The following is a 24,194-nucleotide window of genomic DNA, read 5'->3' on the forward strand; positions in this document are numbered from 1 at the left end:
GATTATGAAGGTATAGTAATAAAGACCTTCTGAAGAAAGGTTACTACAGTCTGATGAAACTCATTACAGCTGGATTTTTTGACCATACATCAAAGCTTGTATTAATGGGCAGTTATAAAAACCCAGCACTAAAGTCTTAAATAACAGATTTGCTGGCGTTGTTGGCTAAGCTGAACTAGATCAGTGTATTGGCTTTGAAGGTGCCTTAAAATGGATGGAGGAGGGTGGGGTCAACATTTGACTTGGCTTCTAGACCCTTGATGTGTTCCAGCTGGACAGCAGCAGAAGGGTGTGGGGTGTGGAGAGGGAGAACTGAAATATGCATGGAAGGGTTTTTTTTTTTGAAAGTAAGCAGCACATAAAAAGACAGTTTTGCTGATCTTGATCTGATAAACTAATAATCAAGCAGTTCCCAGGGTTAGTATTTTTTAATGACATTTTACTAAGCTTAAGAATGGATATGACACATCTGACACTTTGGAATATGGTGCAGAGAGAGTCTGTCATACCACGGAAAGAAGTTATACAGCATTTGTGTTTTGGGATATTTTTTTTTTCCTCCTCTCTGTTTTGGTATATTAACCCTTGGGAAGATGTATCTGGAGCATCAAAAGATGCTTCACAGCAAATATTGAAACTAGCCTCTGACATATTGCCTGTAGCATCTCACAGTGAGCTTGAAGTATTTCTGAGGTATTTGGGAAAGACCCAGGTGGATTTTAAATATTCTGAAGGTTGGGGAAATTTATCTGCTTTTAAATTTTTTATTTTTAAGCAGTTTTTGACCACTTCTGCCTTCACAGTAACTGGACTTAGAAGCACCAAAAATCTTCTGTTTTGTTGGCCTGCCTGAGAAAACGGGCTCTTAGTGTTGAGTGTGGAAGGGTTAAGAAAAGTCATTTATTGATGGCACGGAGAGAGGGACTTTATAAAAGAGGTCGTGTGAAATGTAAATGTTAACTGTGTACACTAAAATGTCAAGGTAATGTTTATAATGTTTCTTTACAATATGTTGTCTTAAGGCTTTGCTGCTGCAGTGAATGCTGATCTGATCTCTAGAGGACAGAGGTTAGACTGTACATGCTCTGTCAAGGGAAATGTAGATATAGATGAGGCACCAAAGAGCTCTTAGGTGTGGGGAGAAATAGAGTCTGGAGATCAGGAGTTGCATGGACCAGCTCTGTTCTCCAGACACCCCAGGGAAGTCAGGACCAGTAGCATCTGATATAGTTGCTAGCATAAGGCAGGATACCCATAAACAAGTATAGGATAAACCTGAAACCTATGAGATGTGAGGGCTAGTGGAGCTGTTTGCTCTCCTTTCACTCTGAGCAAAGAGCAATTCTTGCTGAGGTTGAGAAATGTTCTTCCTCTGGCCTGTACTGTCAGCCAGAAGGTAACTTATCTCCAGAAAACCACTGTAATCTTTCTCTTGGACCCAGTCCCTTGTAAGGATCATTGCATCCTCATCTGTGTCCCCAACCCCTTCTCTTTAAAACAGGTAATTCATGGTGAATTCTGGAGGTTACATTATCCCAATTAGATAGAAGTAACCTGCAGCTGCCTGCAGAGGCTCAAAGCCCCAAAATATCTTGAGATTTCTGTGCCTAGCAGCATGGAAAATGAAGTTGGTAAACCTGAGAGGTGTCAAGAGAATTTTTTAGAAGGGGTGGGGAGAAGAGAGGAACAGCAGGTTAAGGAGTACGATGGTTTCTCAAACCTTCATATGCAGCTGCAAAGCTGTATGATCCTCCCTTACAGTTCTGGTACAGACTTACTGGGCAGCTGGCACAGCTGCAGCCCTCCTTCTGCTGCTGCCCTGCCTGGCATTTGGACTGTGGATCATGCCATTTGTACATCCATCCATTCAGATTGTGGCTGCTTTTATACCTCTGCCTTTAGCTATGCACTCTAAGATATACAAAAGTAAAAATAAACATGGGATTAATGAGTTCCTAGGAAAAAGGGGGGAAAGGGAAGTGAAGAGGGTTTATAATCGTCAGCTGACTACTAATTTTTATTTTTACTTTTTATTGTTGCACAATCATTAACGTGAGATTTCTCACATGGTTAAAGATAAATATATCTTCAAAAGCTTTGCTGGATACAATCTGTAAAAGGGTTGTGTAGAGTGAGGTAATGGAGACCTACCTCATTCACCAAGCACATGTTGGCAAGCCCCATCTTACTAATATTAAAACTGAGCTCCACTCAACTGCCTTGCGCAGAGGCAGAAGGAGCAGAGCATTGCAGAGCAAAACCTATGACGTTCTCATGAAGTCCATTCTGCTTCTTAACATGGTTAGGTTGAAAGATTAGATAGATGCTGGGACCTTAGGAAATTTTGATTCCAAATCCCTGGGCACTTGAGCAGTAAAATAACAACAAAAACCCCTGAAGTAACACTTTTTAATATAAAAAAAACACTTTTCCTTTGTCATCTTTAAGCACTGAGTCAGACAATAACTTCTACTTAATTTGAAGGATCAAACACTTTAATGCTGATCTTAGACTTAAGAAAATTCAACTTGGAAAATAAAAATCCTACTAGATTCCTTTTTGTGGATAGAGTGACTATGAAGTTCTAATCTTCTAATTATTAATTTGCATTTCTGTGCTTGCTGAGTCCCTTTACAAAACATGTAGAACTTAGGTGTATAAATCCTGTATTCTTACCTCAGTGGAGTGAGCACAGTGCAGGTAATAATACTCATGTGAAGTCAGTGTAATTTAGTTTGCATTTTCTCTTCAGAAAAGCAGAATTTCCTTTGAAGTGATAAAGAAAATACTCTCCCTGCCAGGTTAGTTTGTCTGTTATTCCTTAAGATACTGGTTCTACCTACATATATGACAACAGCTCTTTCTGTTCATCTGTTTCATGCTTGGCTATTGACATGTAAATGTAGATACAGTCGCAGAAGCCACATGTATAGTTGCATTGAACAAGGGCTCTGATGCTTTCTTTTTCAAATTCAGCCACGTTTCTGAAGGGTCTTCAATTACCTCCCAGACATAAACTCTGACTCAGCCAGTTACTGACTGTGGTGATGTGCCACGACTGCCCTGGCCAGATTCAAACTGGAAGTAAGTGGTTCTGTGCTGGGATTGCTAAAGTCATGCTCGAGTTAAGTTCCTGACTACAAAAAGTAGGCTCATTTGGGGTTTGTTGCATAGTAGTAAGTAGAAAAGCAAACTGTGCTGGTGTGTTGGAGGGTAAAATGGTGTAGACAGAAGTATAAACTATGCATCTAGTGGTTTTATTACTTTAAAAAAAACCAAAACAACAAAACAAAACAACACTAATATAGTTAAGAAAAGGAAGACGAATTCTAGGAAAAGAAGAATCCACTTCGGTTATGACTGAAATTGACTTTGGGCCAACTAGGTTTAAAAATAACTTTCAAATTAATAAGTGTTAAATATCTGATATTTTTTTTTTGTGGAAAAATGCCATGATTTTATAGACAGTGTTTCAGTCATTGCTTTGAACAGATGAATTGAATTTTACAATGAAGTCACGGCAAAGGAACAGACCAAGCAAGTGAGTGTGCATGCATGCACATGGGTCAAAAGCAGTCCAAAATACAGGGAGGAAATGAAATGGCAGGCTGTTTTTCAGTCCCTTTCTTGCTGCCTCACTGTTTCAAGGCTTTGAAAACATTTCAGATAAAAACTGCCTTCTTGTTCTCCTAAATATTTACTAATTCTAAAAAAAATTAGATAAGAACTTGTTCCCTGAGAAACAGAGTAGCCCTGATTTATGTTCTGGTGAGAGTAAAATAATTGCTGGCACGAGAGAGTTAAAAATGTATAGTGAAAAAGAGATTCATAGTATTGCATCAGTTGCATTGACTGTAACAAGATGCAGGCTAATGGACTGAGTGATTTCAAAACCAGTCCCTGCAAAGCTGGTAACTGCCTATCAGGGGTCGGGGGTTCAATAGCTGTCACAGGGTTTTATGTTTCTGCTATTAAAGGGGACTGCTGACATTAAGCAAACTCCAGGAAATTTAGGAATGAGCAAACATTTTTTATTTCTGTAACGTATTCATGGTGGGCTCTTTACTGGGCTTTTGGCATCTGTATACTGAAAGTATTTTTAAATTCTTCATTCTTTATGGCACAACTAATTTTTGCACCACTTCCACTATGATGAAGTGTTTCATTGATGCTCTACAGAAAGGTGAAACCCCTCAGGTTGTGAAGTTTCAGGTCATGGAGGGTGAGGGTCAGCCCTGTTCTGGATATACAGCAAGACTGGCCCTGGGGACGGCAGTGAAGGTGGCCAACCTCTGAGGATGCTTTCCCAGCCCTGGTCAATGAGTGCTGAGAGTTGGCTGGAGGAGAGGAAGGTACATCTGGACAGTGCTACACCAACCTCTGCCACACAGGTCCTTTGGACTCCAGGCTGATACCTGCAGCTGGAATCCATGTGTGTCCAGGTCACAGAATAGCTGCAGTGAGGAGGGTCTGATTACCCCTTTAGTGCAGCAGTATGTGGTCACTCACGATGGGCTGTACGGAAAGGGAAACAAGTCTAACAAGGCTTTGGGACAATCCTAAAATAACTTCCTTGTCTTCCAAGTCAGTAATTGCAAAAAACCCTACTCCCGAGTAGTAATTGAGAGTAAATAAAAATTTGAAAGATTTTTTCCTGCCAAAAATGTCACCAGGCTCACTCTTCCATAGCATTTACAGTGTAACAGGAAATGTAGTCACTGGACATGAGGGTGGAGGGCAGTTGGGAAATGGCCAGATACAACTCTTTTCTAATTTTAAGGGAAAACAAAATGATCAGGAGAAACTGAATGGTGTTTTTTCTGACTCTGTTTTGAGCAAAAACTAAGATATGCAATGTCTAGTGTGATCCATAGTTCATTCTGGATTTCTTTAACCTTTCCTACTTATCTTTTTTTGTGGACATAGGTTTATGATTACTTTCCATATGCCAAGTCACACTCAAGTCCCATGTTCTGTGTGTAAAATCCTCCATCTGGTGCTGAATTCTCCACTTATATAACTCTCCTTCCACAATGTAATGTGCTCTTCTTCTGCAGTCACTCATCTCCTGTCCCACCCGTTTCCTAGATCCATTGTTGCCTTTGGTTGACTGATGTCTTCCCTGTCCTCTGTTTCTTGTCTGGTCTGACATTTGATATATTGAGTGTACTGATTTTGGAGAATTGGGATTTCTCACTAAGAAGATCAGGCTATCGACATTTTGTGGTGTTTGATCAGTGTGATTCTTTGGTGACTTCTTTACCTTTGTTCCTGAAACCCCTGTTTCTGCAGTTGAGAAACAAGTGGTCTTACTGTCTTTCCTTCACATTTCTGCTCTTTTTTTTTACCATGACCCTAGGTCTCAAGCCCATATCAGGCCCTTTAAATAGCAGATACTCAAACTTCCCAGTAATACTTGTTGCATATGATACCTTGACCTCTTCAAATGTTGGTGTTTCTATGCAATGCTGTGTTTCTAAGGCAATTTAGGGAAACCAACTAAAGAAGCTAACCCAGAGCATGGAGGATAGTCCATGAGAAAGATTAGTCTTAAACAATGTGATCTGGCATTCAGTTGTACTTTGGTGGTTTAAAACTGCTTGATTTTCAGACCTAGATATTTTCCAGTGGAAGCAGGAACCTCCATGGATCAAGGAGAAGGCCAACAAAGGTAATATAGTGGTTGGAGTTGGTTATACTCCACCCAACCAGGATGAAGAGGTGGATGAAATATTCTGTAAGCAGTTGGGAGAGGTTTCACTATTGCTACCCCTTGTTCTAATGGGGGACTTCAGCTTCCCAGGTGTCTGCTGGCAATACAATGCAACAGAGAGAGAACAGTCCTGGAGGGTTGGGAGGCTCTGCAGAGAGACTTGGACTGACTAGATTGATGGGCTGAGGTCAATTGTATGAAGTTCAACAAGGCCAAGTGCTGGGTTCTGCACTTGGGCCACAACAACCCCATGCAACACTACAGGCTTGGGGTAGAGCACCTGGAAAGCTGTTTAGCAGAAAAGGACCTGGGGGTACTGATTTATATGTGGCTGAATATGAGCCATCAGTGTGCCCAGGTGGCCAAGAAGGCCAATGGCATCCTGGCTTGTATTAGAAATAGTGTGACAAGCAGGACCAGGTAGGTGATCATCCCTCTGTACTCAGCATTGGTGAGGCCTCACCTTGAATATTGTGTCCAGTTTTGAGCGCCTCAATACAAGAAAGACATTGAGATGCTGGAGTGTGTCCAAAGAAGGGCATATTCTGTAAGCAGTTGGGAGAGGTTTCACTATTGCTACCCCTTGTTCTAATGGGGGACTTCAGCTTCCCAGGTGTCTGCTGGCAATACAATGCAACAGAGAGAGAACAGTCCTGGAGGGTTGGGAGGCTCTGCAGAGAGACTTGGACTGACTAGATTGATGGGCTGAGGTCAATTGTATGAAGTTCAACAAGGCCAAGTGCTGGGTTCTGCACTTGGGCCACAACAACCCCATGCAACACTACAGGCTTGGGGTAGAGCACCTGGAAAGCTGTTTAGCAGAAAAGGACCTGGGGGTACTGATTTATATGTGGCTGAATATGAGCCATCAGTGTGCCCAGGTGGCCAAGAAGGCCAATGGCATCCTGGCCTGTATTAGAAATAGTGTGACAAGCAGGACCAGGTAGGTGATCATCCCTCTGTACTCAGCATTGGTGAGGCCTCACCTTGAATATTGTGTCCAGTTTTGAGCGCCTCAATACAAGAAAGACATTGAGATGCTGGAGTGTGTCCAAAGAAGGGCAGCAAACCTGGTGAAGGGTCTAAGGAACAAGTCTTATAAGGAGCAACTGAGGGAACAGGGGCTGTTTAGTCTGAAGAAAAGGAGGCTGAGGGGAGACCTTATTGTCCTCTACAACTACCTAAGAGGACGTTGGAAAGAGGTAGGTGCTGGTCTCTTCTCACAAGCAACTGGTGATAGAACAAGAGGAAATGGCCTTAAGCTGCGCCAGGGGAGGTTTAGTCTAGATATTAGGAAGAACTTTTTCACTGAAAGGGTTGTTGGGCATTGGAACAGGCTGCCCAGGGAGGTGGTTGAGTCACCATCCTTGGATGTGTTTAAAGTCGTCTAGATGTGGTGCTTGGGAATATGGTTTAGTGCTGGACTTGGTAGAGTAGGGTTAGACTTGGTGATCTTGAAGATCATTTCCAAACTAAGTGATTCTATTATTCTACATAATGAAGTCTTTCCAGTTACAGGCCAGTTGTCCCTAGCTGTGTTGTGCAGACACTGTGTAGAATTAGTCTTTAGTTTCTCAGGACCACAGTCTGGAATCAACTGTACCACAATTCTAATCTGGCTGATTTAGATGGCAAATTCTCAGAAGCACTATGAGTGAGATTGTTCTTCGTGTGAGGGCAGTGAACAAAATGGCCAAGGCTGCCCTGTTACCCACTTTTGCAGCTGCATATAGTCAGGCATCCCCAAATAGCTCAACCTGTCTTTCACATCACCCATAGTCAGGCATCCCCAAATAGCTCAACCTGTCTTTCACATCACCCATGACCTAAGATGTGGCTGCAGACACCCAAGAGACTGTGAAGTTTTTGTGTCAGCTCAGTGTACCTAGGAGCTGTATGGGCTTAGCTTCTTGCTGTTCTTCAGCTGAGGGCTTTGATGTTGGTAATGGTCTGATACTATGAGCAACGCCACCAGCAGGCAGCCTCAGATGTGTGGTTCTCCAGAGTTATGGGAATATACAGGGAGCAGAGCTGGTATATTTATATGTGGGCTAATGTATATTGCTCTACATATGTACAAGTAACCAAGGTCCTATGGGGGTAGTAAGGCACTGGAATAGGTTGCCCAGGGAGATTGTGGAAGCTCCCTCCTATAGGTGTTTAAGGCCAGGTTGGATGAGGGCTTGTACAGCCTGGGCTAGTGGGAGGTGTCCCTGCTCATAGCAGGAAGGTTGGAACCTGATGATCTTTGAGGTCCCTTCCAACCTTAACCATTCTATGATTCTATGAAAGGTAAATTATTGCCCTCATTTGTAGGACTTTACTTCTAGAGCAATGACTTCTGGTTAAGGGCTCACTGCTGATTAAAATGTTAAAGGCTAACAGCTGAGAACAAAATCCAGCATTGTCTGCAGTCCTTAACACCATCTGTGTTGCCCAAGGTACAGTGAAAATCAAAGCTCTTGCTTTAGGAAGCTTGTCCTTCACTCATCTTCAATAGTTTGAAAACATCAGCTCTCTGTCTGTGATCTTTGTTATATACTGCTCTGCAGGAAATCCCTCTTTACCTGATGTATGCTTAGAAATGGTGTAATTGCAACCAACCAGTCTAGGTCATGGAAGGGCTGGCAGATGGCCATGGTGAAATCAATGGCATCAACTCCCAGAGAGTTACAAGTTCACCCATTGTGAGTGGGTGTATTGTCCTTACTGCTGTACATTTTTAGGGGACTGTTGATTTTTTTCCCAGGCTTTCTGTAATCTGATTAGTGCTCTGCTAAAATCAAGTTCTCCTATCCTAGAACCAGTCCTGGCATTGTCTGATTGGGTCTGTGATTTCTGCCCCACGTTGTATTTCTTTTATTTATTTCCATCTTATTTGTACAGTTTCTTTTGTAAGCCACAGCATGATGCCTTTCCAGCAGCTGGTTTTAATATTGTGAATAGATACTATTTGTCTAGAAGCTGTAGTTGTGGACCAAGATCCCATTTTACAAACTTAGAGTAAAAGCATGGTTCCTTGCAGTCAAAGAATGACATGACAGAATCGACGGATAATTATGGAGCAGTGTCCTGTCTGTGTGTTTTGTTAAAGGTTTAACACTAGCCATTGAGTGCCTCTGGAAACAGAGGGTTTTGAGACAAATTACCTGTTTGTCACTAGTCTGACTAGCAGAGGACATTACTCCTGTAAAGAAGCAGCATGATTTCTTTCATAGGAGTTCTTTCTTCAAACCTGAAAAGGCAGCATTAGGAGTGGTTTGGAGCAGGTTTGGCAAGATGTCTTAATCTTTTGTTCTTTAAAAATATCTCAGTCCTACATCTTTTGAGTATGCAGTGTTTTCTTTCTGCCTGTCTTTTAAGAACAAGTGATGATTAGTCCTTTTGTTTTGCTTATTTACCAGACCCTTCAAGCCATCTCTAAAATTTGACACTAGTTATTTCAGTGTCCCTCCTTACCTGGGGGAACCATCTCAGCCTCAAAGTATTTTTGGAAATTTGCTCAAGAGGTTTTGTTGGGTTAGTTGTTCAAGTGATTTAAAGTCAGTAATCCTTGTGAACTAGCCTAGATGTAAACGTACATATGAAGTTCTCTTTCCTTTTGTTGCTTTCATGAAAGAGGAAAAGAAAACATTTGGAAAATTACTGTTTCAAAAACAGAATGGGTGTGTGTTCAACAAACTTAAGTGTCTTTGCTCAGGTATGCTGAATGAGTTTCCTTTAGTGTATACAAGTATCAATGTTTTCCTGTGAAAATTCAGATATTTTCTGATGGAATCCTATTGGGGAATTGCAGGTATTTCTAGGGATCTGTCTCTAGAGTAACCTGTGATCACTCTCTTGGTGAGGCATTGGAACAGGCTGCCAGGGAGGTGGTGGAGGCACTGCCCCTGGAGGTGTTAAAAAAAAAAGGTGGACATGGGGTTTTGGGAGATGGTTTAGTGGTTAGGGGTTGTAGGATGGTGGGACTTGATGGCCTTGAAGGTCTTTTCCAACCTTGATGATTCTATAATTCTATGATTATTCCTTCCAAGGAACTGTATAGCACTTCAGTCTCCCTTTGTAGACAGTGGGTCCTTGGAAGAAGAAGCTCAGCTGTCCTGAGTGCTGGGTTCCTGGTAGTTGCCCATGGGCAACATGACAATAAAGCAAGGGAACTCAAATTAACAATGGAGTACTTAAATACACATCTTTTCTCTGGTAAGTCTTGGAGTATTGCCATTCCATAAAAGCTAAAAGGTTGCAGCACTTCTCAGTGTGACCTGTTCCTCTTGCATGTTTATGGCTTTTCAGGCAAAGTCATTCCTTCCTATCCTCTTTCTAGTTGAATCTTGAGTGTTGGAATGGTTTACTTGACTTAAAAGATGCTCCTGCTTTAAAGCAGTTACTTATGTCTTACAGCTGCACTTTTTCTGTATGAAGCTCTTTCTTCTTCAGTACTGGTGACCTTTAGGTTGGTCTCTCATAGCTTTTTATAAAATACATTTCATCATATATAAAAGAGCATTAAGCTATCTACCAGAGCTCAGATAGTCACAAATACCTGAAAGATTGTCACAAATACCCTGTTCTGTCCAAATTCAACCCCCAAGTGACAATGGAAAATTACAGTTCAAATATCAGTAATGCTACCTCTTTTGTTGCTGAGCAATTTGGTAAAAACACTGCTTTACTATGGTAACTCCACAGTCCCTTGGGAATGACTTTTCAATGCTTCCAATCTTCAGGTTTTTTCTTGACAAGTTTTTGGGTAATCCTGGAAAATTTCTTGAGTCTACAGTCTATTTCGATCTACATCAGCTGAAAATACAGGGAGCAACATAAAGTAATATATGTTATATTCAGCATGAAAAGAATTAACTTTGGGCAGGGGAGGTTTCCAGTGCAATTTAATGTCCACATTCATACTTAACAAGCTAAAAACTTGCTCAGTGAGGTAAATTTACTATGAGGTCGCTACCAAGTTTCCACTCTGTCCTCCTGGACATCTGCAAAAACTACATGGCATAAACTCTGTGTGTAAGCTCTGCTTGACAGAGAATGCTTTTGTTAGTATTTCTACCTGGAATCTCCAACAGTAGCATTTTCTAGTCAGTCCAAGTTCAGACATCATGGTGTTCAGAGCTGGTAATTTGTTTGGAAACCACTGCAATTTATCTTATTTTTATGAACTTTATTGAGTTTAAAGTCTGTTTGCTGGAACATCTGCTTAAAGTCACAACCTGCTTCCAAAATGTTGTGCTAATTAAGAAAAAAATAAATAAAATAGCCCCACCAAAATCCTTATAGCCAAAAAAGTTGTACATTGGAAGTGATATCCATCCCTCTTTGGATAGGGTACTATTTATTTCTTGCCCAGCCTGTTGTGTGTCTGATAACATATCCCAGAGAGGCTGCACATGCAGTGAGCTTTTTCTTCAGTTTCTTTGGGTGTAGTACAGCAGGATATTTGAATCCATAACATTTAGTTATAAAAGATGCAGAATATATTGAAATCCAGGCATTTATATGGATTGAGAGCACGACTGGATGTAGTCAACAAAGAAGCACTTTCCATTGCTGTAACAAAAAGCATTCTTTTCATGTTTCTTTGCAGTTTGCTTTGGACATGTCATACAAGAGCTAGAATATGAGGCAGACTTTGCAAGCAGCCATGGTAATTCTTACTGTTTTTTGGGTTTCCCGAAGAGAACTGTGCTTAGTAGGTTGTTCTACTGCCAAAGGTTTTATCATGTGGACTGAGTATCGTAACGGAACAAACACCATCTTCATGTGTTTTTAGACATGTTATTTACTGGGGCTTCCCTGAAGAAAGCTTAGGGATTCTTTCCCTGTGAGTCACTAACCAAGTGATTGTTTTTATATAAACTTTCCTTCAGCTGGTTAGAGTTGGAACACAGTGTCTTCTGCTCCTTCTGGGGTCTGACTTTTCTCTTAATTTTTTTTAATACTTGTTCCTGCAGCCAACAGGATGGTTTGAACCTCATGGCCTTCCCCTGCACCTTCTCTGAGTTCCATAGTCTTGAAAATCACTGATCTAGCCAGCAGCAGTGCTGGTGGCAATCACTACTTGTGTGTCATTCCACTTTGCAGCTTTCTACCTTGTTGTGGTTTTTCAACTCTGCACCTTACTTGCAGCATAGGGACAATGTGCTGTTGACATTGGCCAAACAGGAATTTGCATTTTATTTGTTGAAATGAAAACAAAAAATTGGTATTTGACTTCACTGGCAGGAAGGTTAAAAGCTGTGAAATGCTGTTTTTCCATAATGGCTGTCACTAAGCTGGAGAGAGACATGCCTTACATACGCATGAATCCTTTCCCAATCCTTTCTTTTGGTGGCTGCAATGGAGCTGTCTTTTGCCAGCAGAGTGGTGCAGAGTCACTTTTAATTACCTCCTTCCACCGCTTTTGACTTCAAGCCCAACTGATGGCGCCAGGGCCTGAACCACAGGGAGGTCTCCAGGCAAGTCCTGCCTGGGTCAGGCAGCCTTGCCAGGCAGATGCTGTACAGCCCGCTGCACTTCCTTGTGGTGTTCTTTTATTGCATTTTAATTATTTTAGTCTGAGACAGGAGCTATGTTACAGGAGCTGCTAACTCTGTAATGCACTTGTACATGTGAAATTCTAGGTTTTGGTCACCAACTTCTCTTCTGTTTCCCTGACCTCACTTCAGCTACTTATACTCTGCGTGTACCTGTAGGTAATTATATGTATGTTTTACTTCACAGGTAACGTATCCTGTATATACAGGTTTGCTAAGATGCACAGCATTATTTGAAGCCAAGAAGTATGCAGAATTCCTTGAGTCTTTTTTAACCCAAGATTGGTTTTCTTTATTTTTACAGGAACAGAAATGGTTTAGCTGGAATGAAAATGTTCATTCCACTGCATCATTAGCTACAGGCGATCTTCAGTTGAAGCCTAGCCCATTTTTCATGCTAAAGCTCTAACAGTTTGACTATTAATCAACATGTAGGATGGATTTCTGGGGCTGAGAAAGCTTGTCTGCATGCCTGTAATTTAAGCTGAACTCTTCTTTTTTTTTTTGTATGAAAGAAAGGTAGCCAGAAAATAAATGATATTTTAAAGAGTTCACCTCCCTTTCACCCCCTTCCACCATTTCCCTTTTGATAAACACCCCAAAAGTTTTTACTAGACAAATACGAAGATTTAGCTGGAGTAGCAGGTCCTCAAATGTGTCATTTGATCCTCCAGTAATTCTACAGCATACTTCTGTTAGATGAGACAAGTCACTGACATGGTTATTGTCTCCAGTGTGATACTTAGTACTGAGGGTCCAGCCCAATTTGCTGTTACCAATTTAAATGCTAATTTTAGGGTCTTGGATGAAGTTTTTCCTTCCATTCTCCATTATGTGGAAGCTGTAGTGAGCAGCCAACATGGCAATGGGAGCATCAGGTTCTTTAGTCAACTGTTTATCTGCCTTTTCAGCTGCCCACTCTTCTCACACAAGAGTCATGCCCTTTTATCAAGATGGAGGAAGGCTTCTGGAAAGGTGACAGAAAATGACAAGTCCACCCATGGGACCAGCTCACTGTACTGACAGTGACAGTTTCTGTTTGCTTCTCCTGACATACAGATCACTCTTTATGACCAGGCTCCTCTCCCCCTACTTACAAACCCACAGAATGTGAAGATTCAGAGGACTGATCCTTCAGTTTGGAGACAGAAATGAGAAAATCATGCTTGGAAGGGCAGGAATTGTTTCCTAACACCACTTCTCTAGTCTGACCAGGCTCCCTAAATTGCGCTGCATAGACCCATAGAACATGAAGCACTTCCCCAGCCCCCACTGCAGAAAGTGGTCAAACTACAGTCTCTATGCCTGGTGGCTTATTGAGAAAAGTCTTTTCCAAAGGCCACATTCCTCTTTTCCAAAGGCCATTTTCCTCTTTTCCCAGGCACAGAAAGGAGCTTTGGGTCAATCAGTGTGTGTGTATGGGAGTTTTTGGAGGCCACTAACCAAATACCTTTGCTCTGTCCTCCCAGATATACTGCCCAGCTTAATGGGAGAGCTATTGCAGAGGCCCTTCCAGCTCAGAGGCCGGGGAGTATGGTTTGGAACACAGACAAGGACCTTGTGGGGGAGGAAGGAAGGGAGCCATATATATAGTTCATATAAGATGCAGAGCTATTTCAGTTTAACTGTCTAGGGCTCTTGAAGACTGCAGTTCTGTACCCTGTGGAAGCTGAAAAGCAGTTTCAATGCTGTAGTGATAAAATCCCTTTGTTCTGGCAACTCAGTTTCATTTGACTCTTAAGGAAATAGTGCAGCAGTATCTCATGGGTTTTTTTATGGGCAGAAAAAAATTTTAACTGGCAATTTCAGGACTTCTGCAAGGCCTTTGACACATTCCCCCACTATGTCCTTCTCTCTTAAGTTGGAAAGATAAGGATTTGATGAGTGAACTGTTTGGTGGATAAGGAATCAGCCAGATGGTCACATCCAAGGAGTGGATGGCTCAACGGCTCCATGTCCAGATGAAAAACAGTGACAAGTGGTGTCTCTCAGGGGTCCCTACTGGGACCAGTGTTATTTATTATCTTCATTAATTATATTGACGGTGGCATTGAGAGCACCCTCAGCAAGTTTGCTGATGACACCAAGCTGGGTGGTGCAGTTGATATGCCAGAGGGATGGGATGCCATCCAGAGGAGCTGGACAAGCTGGAGAAGTGGGCCCAGGTGAGCCTTATGGGGTTCAGCAAGGCCAGGTGCAGGGTCCTGAACCTGGGCCAGGGCAACCAGAGATACCAATACAGGCTGGGGGAAGACATGCTAGAGAGCAGCCCTGTGGAAAAGGACCTGGGGGGACTAGTGGATCTGAAGCTGGACATGAGCCACCAATGTGCAGTTGCAGCCCAGAAGGCCAACTCCATCCTGGGCTGTATCAAAAGAAGTGTCACCAGTAGATTGAGAGAGGTCATTCTGCCCTTCTACTCCGCTCTGGTGAGACCTCATCTGGAGTTCTGTGTCCAACTCTGGAGCCCTCAACACAAGAAAGATGTGGACCTGTTGAACTGTGTCCAGAGAAGGGCCATGAAAATGATCCGAGGGCTGGAGCACCTCTCTTATGAGAGGCTGAGGGAGCTGCGGTTGTTGAGTCTCAAAAAGGGAAGGCTCATGGGGGACCTTATAGCAGCTTCCAGTACCTGAAAGGAGCCTGTGAGAAGGCTGGGGAAGAGCTGTTCACTAGGGCATGTAATGATAGGACAAAGGGTGATGGTTTTCAGTGAGAGAAGGATAAATTTAGGTTGGACATGAGGAAAAAGTTTTTTAATACGAGGGTGGTGGATCGCTGGAACAAGCTGCTTAGAGAGGTAGTGGAGGCCCCATCCCTGGAGACATTCAAAGTCAGGTTTGATGGTGTTCTGAGCAGTCTGGTCTAGTTGGAGATGTCCTTGCTTATTGTAGGGGGGCTGGACTAGATGACCTTTATAAGTCCCTTCCAACCCAAGACATTCTATAATACTTTCAGGAGATTTGGCACAATGTATCTTTCTTTTTTGAGGGCAGTGTTTTATTCCCTCACTGCTTCCCTGTCCTGGGTAGGAAAGAATGATGATACAGCCAGTTTTGTTTCACCTGAGACAGTTGGTACCAGTGCAAAAACTTTGGTCTGTGAAAGCTTGGTAGCCAAAATACTTTATTCTGAGGACCCCGATGAAATTAATCTTGTGAAATAGCAAGTTTCAAGGCCAGTGATGTAAGTTTTCTCGTGCTCTGGTCTGGATGACAAGAAACTGCCCATGACAGCCCTGAGGAGCTTTAAGCAGTAATTCACCCTCCTATGATGGAGCATTTGCACACCAAAACACAGCCTGATGTTCCAGACCATGGCCTTTGCTCTCTGCCTCCTTTGCTGCTTGCCTGGCCAATGACTGGTTTTCCTTTCCAGGGCTTTTCATTTTCATACCAGTTCAGTTTCCATTCCTCTTCCAACACTTCCAAATACACAGTTCCCTCAGGCTAGTTGATCTGTTAGTGCGTGTTTCACATCAGCCTTCACTTTCTCCAGCCATGGTCATTCATGGTTCATGTGAACTGTGGTTCATATCACTGTCAATTTTCTTGCCAATAAGCATTGCCCCATCACACACACATGCTATCTGCGTGTGGGTGCAAAGTAGTTCATGCCTTTGTAGGTATCTGAATTGAAATCTGAGGTATGTTTCTTACTCCAGAGAGTATTATGCACAAATAAGAATTGTTTCAGGTGGAATATGTACTAATCAACTGAAAAATCTGTGCCCTCTCAGATGCCTTGTCAACACTTCATGTCTCAAAATGTGTAGTATCCAGAAAATTGTGGTGTTAACCTTTGCTAGTCCATGCTGAACATGTGAAAAATCAGTCCTTTTTTTGTGTGTGTGCATAGGATCTTTGTTCACTGTGATTAATGGTCCACTAACAGTGTCCAAGGCAAGTTCAGTGCAATGTACAAAGTGCCTTTGATGCCAGACATGCTACAGTGCTGTGCAGAAACTAAAGCTAATAGCTGTAAGCCTGAAAGGACTGGAATGTTTTCAATTTACTTTAAAACAAATGACTTTATTGTGCCATTCTCACATGGGAGTAAATTCCACAGCCTTAGTGCCACATCAGACACGGCTTTTTTACCTGCTGATTTCTGTTTATACTTGGAGAAAAGAAATTACCTCGCTTAGGGATCGGGGGGAGTAGGACAGGACTATTAAACTTGGTGGGAATTTTGCCAGGGGCTTTGCTGGGAGCAGAGTGGGATGCAGGAGTACAGGATGTTGCTGAAGGATGATTTGTGGTGCAGAGCCAAGTTCAGGAATTCTGTGTGCCCAAAAATCAAACTCAGGAAGGGCACCTGTAGGAAAAGCTTTAAAACTGGTTTTGCCACTCCTGAAGTGTAAGGAAGCTGTTGCTGTAGTCTGAGTAAATGCCTGTGGATGTCAGGAGGAAGATCTTTGTGACTGCAGTTGGAAATGGAAGGTACCTGAAAGGTAGATTTCTCAAGTCAGTAGGAATGACGTGTCTTGACCTCAAGGAGCGAAAATGCCTCTGAACTCTCCACATTGCTATTGTATCAGTAAAGATTTTCAGAATAAAAGAGGGAAGTTTTGAAAGAATTATTCTTTATTGCTTATAGGATGGTCTAATTCTATGTAAAAATATAAAATACTTGCAAAATGCCTAAGAACTTGGATCCATTCAGCATTGCTCCAAGTGGGAGACCCTCTCATGCCAATAAGTGCATGGTTGTCTTCTGATAGGTATACTATAGAACCCATTCCAGTAACTCCTTTTGATTAAAACATGAGTGTATGTTAATTGCTAGCAGAATCAAGAACACTGGATTTTTTTAACTGCTCTTTTTTTTGGACTATACCTTTTTTTACAAGGCTTTTGTTTTGTGCATGTTATGTGCTTTTACTCCTTTTAAAATCCATAAGCAATCAAGAAAAGGTTTGAGTTTTGGCTAATGTTTTTACAAATCATTAGTATTTGATGTCACACATCACAGCATGGAAATCCAAATAGAAAACATGACAAGTTTAGGTGATGCTTAGGTAAATGCAACTGCAGATATTGGACAAATAAATCCACTCACCTGAAAATAGTTTTAGAGGCTTTTATCTTCCTCTGATGTTTCTAACCACTCTGGTCTTTTCCAAAACAAGTGCTCATCTCTGTGCAATGGCTTCCCATAAAAGCTACCTCAGCTACAAAATGAACAATGTAAAAGGCACAAATAATTTTGCAATGTCCTCAGAGCCCTGAAGCCTTTGCTGTCACTTAATTGACTTCCAGAGGAAGACAGACCTAAAGCTTTTGTAGGCTGTCAAGGACAGGAAAACTGAGATCAGGAGCATTACTCAGCAGTGCCAGGAACCTTGTGGGGGCAAAGACAGTGCCAATTCCTTCCCAGGTCATGCTTGTATGAGGTTTATTTCCACAAGCAGAACAATGATTTTGTTAAAAATCAGTTAAAAGCATGTTTCAGCAGTTGTTGTAAAGCCCCTGTCCCTGCGGTGGGGAAGCAGAGGGCAGGATCGCTTTTGTTTAAACCAGGCTGAATGTTCCTGGGCAGCAGCTCTCAAACCTGTCCCAGCAGCAGGTGCCCAGCTGCCCTCTGCAAATGGGAAGCATGTCTGTGGTGAGGGAACAGCACCACAACTGAGGCTGTGTTAGCTTTGCAGACTGGGTAGAGTAAGGAGGAGCTACGTGCTTTTGCCTAAGACTCCTTAAACTCTCTAACCCGCTAGTTTCCTGCCCATCTGGAAAGGCAGGCCCCTCACTTGTTAAGTGTCTTGGGAAACGGAAGGAATACGAAGCATCTCATTCCCTTTGTCTCTCAAATGCCTGTCCACAGTAGGGATATTATTGTGCTTAAAGGTGGCTCCCTAGGGGCCCTGGTTTGGCAGGCAGACTGGTAGGGAACACATGCTCTGAAGCAGAGGGTGTCTCAAATGAAATTATATATGAATTTCAACATGCAGGTCTTAATAATCTGTGAGTCTTAATGTGGCCATAAGGCTATAAATTCAGGGATTTTGACCTCAAAGTTTCTGAATGTGTTTAAAAATAGCTCACCCATCCTCATTTTATCACTTCATATATAACCTGACACAATTTTGGAACCTGCCTCCATCCCATTAAGCAGGGGAACATTATAATTAAAAATCAGTTTTAAAAGGCTGTTCTCTCTTAGCTTAAGGCAGAACAAGGCTTTATATATTTTGCAGGAGATTATAAACAATCCATCGGCTAAAATTAGCAGTAGAGAGGGAGCCCCAGTTCTTTCCTGCACTGTGGTTTGTACCACAAAGCCTTAGTGTTTTTAAATCATGACAGAGCTCTCAAAAAACCTTGAAAGCATATTATGTATGTGTCACTTTGGCTCAGTTAGGAATAGTATCACCTCTAAGCCAGAAGGCCATGGGTTCAAGTTCCATGCCCATCCTTGAATTTAGTTGTCTCACAGTAATTTTATTGCAGAAAACATTTTAAAATAGAAGCATGAAGGAAGAAGAGTGAATCTTTTTTGTCTGCAACTTCACCATGAGACATTCAGTCACTGGGACAATACATTAAACCATGACTCTTACTATCCAGCTCTGCTAAGCAGGCATTAACCCTCTAAAAAGAGAGGGTCTTGCTCTAATGGTGTGGAAGTTCTTTCTCCTCTTGACAAAAAAAAAAAATAAATCTAATTATTTGGAGTGTGGGTGTGAGCTATGTCTGAGTTCCCTGTCTGAAAGAAGCTTGCATTTCCATCATGCTGCTGCAAGGACAGGGTTCCTTGACTGTACATTGCTGTGCAAGAGCTGAAAAATCAGAGCTGTCAAATGAGACTTGACTTTACCTTTTGCTGCTGACAAGTAACAGAAGGGGGAGGGGGGGAAGTAAACCTTTGAAAATGCTATCTGTCATGAAAAAAAATTACATTAAAAAAAAAATCCAACTGAAGTATGAGGTTAGGGTGGTTTGTGGCAACAATAAAGCCAGTTGAACTTATCCACAGAGGTAAATTCTATATTGGGTCTGCTTGGACCTCAGAGTGCTCATCACTGATGTCCTTTAACTTCCTCACAGAGAGTAGCGCAGAGTGATTTAAGGTTGAAATTTTATATTTCATTTTAGCTTGTGCCAACAAGCATGTGGTCTTATAACATTAAGTGTTTATGTTTGTTGCTTACAGACATGTGCATTGACTTACCAGAATCTCACTGTCCCTTCAATACAATGTATTTTTATTTTAGGGAGAGAAAAAGCCCAACTTTCATTTTTTACAATCTGTCATAAAAAAAATTACATTAAAAAAAAAATCCAACTGAAGTATGAGGTTAGGGTGGTTTGTGGCAACAATAAAGCCAGTTGAACTTATCCACAGAGGTAAATTCTATATTGGGTCTGCTTGGACCTCAGAGTGCTCATCACTGATGTCCTTTAACTTCCTCACAGAGAGGAGCGCAGAGTGATTTAAGGTTGAAATTTTATATTTCATTTTAGCTTGTGCCAACAAGCATGTGGTCTTATAACATTAAGTGTTTATGTTTGTTGCTTACAGACATGTGCATTGACTTACCAGAATCTCACTGTCCCTTCAATACAATGTATTTTTATTTTAGGGAGAGAAAAAGCCCAACTTTCATTTTTTACAGGTTTTGTAGAGTATTTAGAAGGGTTTTGGCATATTTATACAAACCAGAAACTATATCAGAAAGCTGTATCTAACTTCATCTGGTTCAGGATTATGTCCACAATTCACTTCTTCCCTTGAAAATGATTTTACCCAATAATTTTCCATTTCTGTTCTTGTGGCACAAGTCCAAAATGCTGCTAGATGGGTGACTTTCTTTTGTTTAGCAGTATTTGTTACCCTTCAGTTAACCTTTTAGTGTTTTCAGATTCCTCTCCTGATCTGTTGTGAGGCTTCTCTGCCACAGGAATGCTGCAGGTCCAGTTTTTGCTTGCAAAGTTAAGGTTCTTAAATGGGGAGTATGGATGAAGGTGATTGGTGATGCTTAGTAAAGGGGTAAGAGTTACTGCCAGAATTTGTAGACCACTGTCACTCTGCCTGATGGAGGGCATATGGAAAAGCCATTAATGTGCATGAGAGTTTTGAATCCTAGGACCTGAATTATCGAATGAAATATTTTGACGAGAACTCTGGCCAAGATACGTTTGGCATACGACTCACATCTGGGAAAGGTAGATTTATCTACATAAGATACTAGTGGTTCTTGTATGTCCACTTGTTAAATTAGATTAAATACATTCCTGTTATTAATTATTTTCAGCTAAACAATTATGGGAGGTGCTACAGAGGCTATGAGAATTGGGGCTCAAGATGGGGGGACAATCCGTCTTGTTGTGGGAGGAATGCTGGCCCATTTAGTCACATCTGGGATGCGGGTGGGGTGGTCTGTGCAAGGCTTGAGCTGGTAATAGTCTGTCAAAATTAGGGGTAAAGGCAGGGCTAGCTAGCTAGCCTGTGAGGGGAGGTGTCCATAAGACTGATTTCTGTATTAAGATGCAGACCATGCTGGGAGGAAAAGATTGAGAATCTTTCCCGTAGAGCCTGGCCTCGCAGTACTGACTGAATGCGAGGCAAAGGGGAAAGGAAATGGAGCTGCTCTGGAGCACAGTGATCCAACTGTGTGAAATCAGTGTGGGTGCTATTAAAATGCCATCTTCCTCTCCCTTCCGCTTCCCTTCCTCCCTCCCTCCCCCTCTGCTGTCAGCCTGGCTGAGGAAAAGTCAAATAACGTAGGACTGTGTTCCTTGGCATCACAACTGCAATTTCCCTTTAGGGGCTTCAAACTTGAGAATGGGAGGTTTTAAATCTTGCTGATTTGTGCTATTCCAGCAAACATATGTGTGAGGAGAAAGAACAATGCCAGTTCAAAACAGAAATCACAACTGAGAAATCATTGTTGCAAAATCAGGTGTTGCAGAGACCAGTGGAAAAATCAGACACTAAGAAAAGTAGGAAATTGCTTTGTTTAGGGCTAAGAAGGTTAATGAGAATGAATTAGAAAGTGCTCTCTGTGTATTCAGCCCCTAAGGATTTAAGCAACGTTAGAGGGATTTATTTACTGATTATCCAGACTATACAACTGGCAATAAGATTAAGTGAGGAATTTTGGAACATGCTGACATTTCTTATTTGCATCATTTACTATGGAGATCATTTTGTCGGTACTGCACGGAGTTTGTGGTGAACCAGGACTTAGTCTGATCCAGCAGAGATGGATCTGGTACTTCTCATGGCTTGAAGCATGTGGGGGCAAAAACAGTTTAACATCCTCTTTTGTGTCTCAGAGGGGAAACATCAAGTTTGTCTAGGTGCTTATCAGAGGAGAATTTCTGAATCTTTTCCTAGACATCATTAATTATGGAAAAGAGTGCAGTTATAAGTGACACATTGCATTAGATCAACTAAAAATAAAAGCGAAAGCTGTAATTTATAGAGCCCCTGCATTGGATACTGTACAGAGCTCCCCCATTACAAGGCCTCCTCCAAGCCTGTCCTTCCCAGCGTGCACACAGAAACCAGCACTGCCCTTCTCCTCCATTTACATTTGTTTAAACCAGACTGGTAAGGACTGAAAAGTTACCATCTCATCTGGAAAAAATGAAGGAGGGTCACAGAACAGGAGTTCAGCACAGGATCTAGGAAAAAGGAATTTGTGATTTTTTAAATTCTTTTTTTTTCTTTTAATTTATTTTTTTGGTTGCCTGCCTCTGAAATGATCACATTTTGTGAAAAACGTGCAGCTCTTCTCTATCATACACGTAGACACGTGAAGTCATAAGCTGTGCTTTAACCATGTAATCTTAAGCAGTGAGTTTTCCAGCATTTGCTTTCACCAAGCCACTAACTGTGTACTGAGCACTTACTAGCCCCTTTTCAGTCTCATAAAATAAGACAATTCCTTGTCCCCAAAGGAATCCTTCAGCTGAGCCTCGTCTACTGTTCTTGGAATAAGGAAAATTTTGTAAGCGACCCTCTTTTGTATGGTTACTGCTAAGTAACTGAAATACGCAACAGTGATCAGTTCTGCCAACATTTCTTCTAAGAATGCTTTTGGTAAGGAGGTAGATAACAGAGATGAAAGGCAAGGTGTTGTTTTGATCTTCATGTTGACTGTTAATACTTCTCTGATCAATGTCTTCGATTACTAATTCTCCTGCTTTTTGTTGCCTTGGGTAGAAGCTCCAAGACTATTATTTTTGCTTCTTAGAGGAACTACATATCATAGCCAGTAGCTTTAATCTTTTAATCCTCAGTTGTCCATCCAGGTGATGCCTCCACCCATTGATTACCTCCTTTCACAGCAAATGATAACATTCCCTTCACAATTAATGTCCATCCACTGCTGGACACAGGCTGTTGTCCCTGGAACATGTTTTATACATTTGGTAACAAATGCACAGTAAACTTCAGCCTGAACATCTCCTGGGCTAATCATCAAGTCTTTATAATCATTACTTGATTTCCAGGGTAACTCACAACTGTTTGAGACTTCCCAATAACCATTGACCTTCTATTCTGAAAGAATGGCTAATATATCACATCAATAGCATCTCACAACCTAGGTTATCTTTTCTTATGTGCTCTTATAAATATGGGGCACTTCATGTGTTGTTTTGACAAGGAAATTCTTTGACTGAAAGGTTTGCAAATTCCAAAGTAGTATTTGTTTTATAAACAAAGGTGCTGTTTTCCTTATGCCAGCCTCTTTCTGCTTTTGCTTGTCCAGCAGTCTGTTCTGAAAGGCATGAAGCAGCTGTTGGCCCTGAATCAAAACTTGCAGTGCAGCGAGGGTTATGTAAAAGTGCTTTGTGTGAGAGATGTACATGGCAGCAAATGGTGAAACTGGAGTACAGATTCTTTGAGGGGAGGTAGCTATTCATGGCAATGTTTTTTTTTTTTATTATTTTTGCATAGAACAAAAACAAAAAAGTACAAGATACTGTAATTGCATTTTTTATTTTTTATTGTTGCAATGCTCTAGGCTTATGATTTCATGCTGCTTTGCACCCAGTATCATCCACTGGATGGAAGGGCTGCAAGAGGTTGTTTAGTTCTTTCCCCTGCCTCAAGGCAGGATCTCTGTGCCTAGGCCATTTCTGAGAGATACTGGTCTAATCTTTGGAGGAGCCTCTGTGACTTGCCTTGTCCATCTATTTCTGTGCTTCACTGTTCTTACCATAAAACACCTTCTGAATATTTGTTTGACATGCTTATCTACCCACAAAGATGCTAATTTCTCTCTTACAGGTGGTTTATTTTGAACTCATCAGTCCCAACTGATCTTAGCTTTCCTTTCAACGAGTATTTTGCAGAGCCCTGAACGTCATCTTCAGCTATTTTCTCTGTACACTCTCAAAATGTGCCAAAAAATCCTGGTAGTATGATAACGAGAATTGGATGCTCAATTCTTGTACTGATTTCATAATAGCAAGACAGTGTTGACTAATATTCTGCTTATATTATACCATAGACACAGTTCTTTTTCTGCTGAACTGCTCTTAAGTGGCTTTTCTCATGCTTTATGTTTATAACTGAATTATTCATGCCCAATTAAAATATTTTCTATTTATAAATAATTGTATCTAGATTTTTAAACTGTTTATCCAGATCATTGTGAATTCTGGTCCTGTCATATCACATATGTGCACCCCCTCTCAGTTTCTTTTCATCTGTAAGTGTAATAAACATAGACTACAATCCACACACCTGAGCATTAAGGCACTAATAATCACATTTAAAAATACAGCTCATATGAAAGTCCCCTTGAAAGAATTTTCCAGTTTGACAGTGAGCCACTGACAGCTTTTCTATGGAAATGAGCATCCAACCAGTAATTTCAGGGGGAGCACCCTTTAGAAAAATGTCACTTGAGATTGTGTCAAAAAGCTTTACTGAAGTCTGAATCTCATGTTGATACCTTACCCATCAGATCTGCATTCCTG

The 24,194-nt window shown here is 41.5% G+C and overlaps 1 protein-coding gene across 1 annotated transcript in view; it reads left to right on the forward strand.

Annotated features, from left to right (window-relative positions):
- DNM3 (dynamin 3) overlaps positions 1–24,194 on the forward strand; it is a gene marked incomplete at its 5' end in the record, with an annotated part of 135,180 nt that overhangs the window by 100,188 nt on the left and 10,798 nt on the right. The window lies entirely within an intron of this gene.

This window comes from Chaetura pelagica, unplaced genomic scaffold (genome assembly GCF_000747805.2).
Source record: "Chaetura pelagica isolate M959 unplaced genomic scaffold, ChaPel_1.0 scaffold246, whole genome shotgun sequence".
NCBI lineage: Eukaryota > Metazoa > Chordata > Aves > Apodiformes > Apodidae > Chaetura > Chaetura pelagica.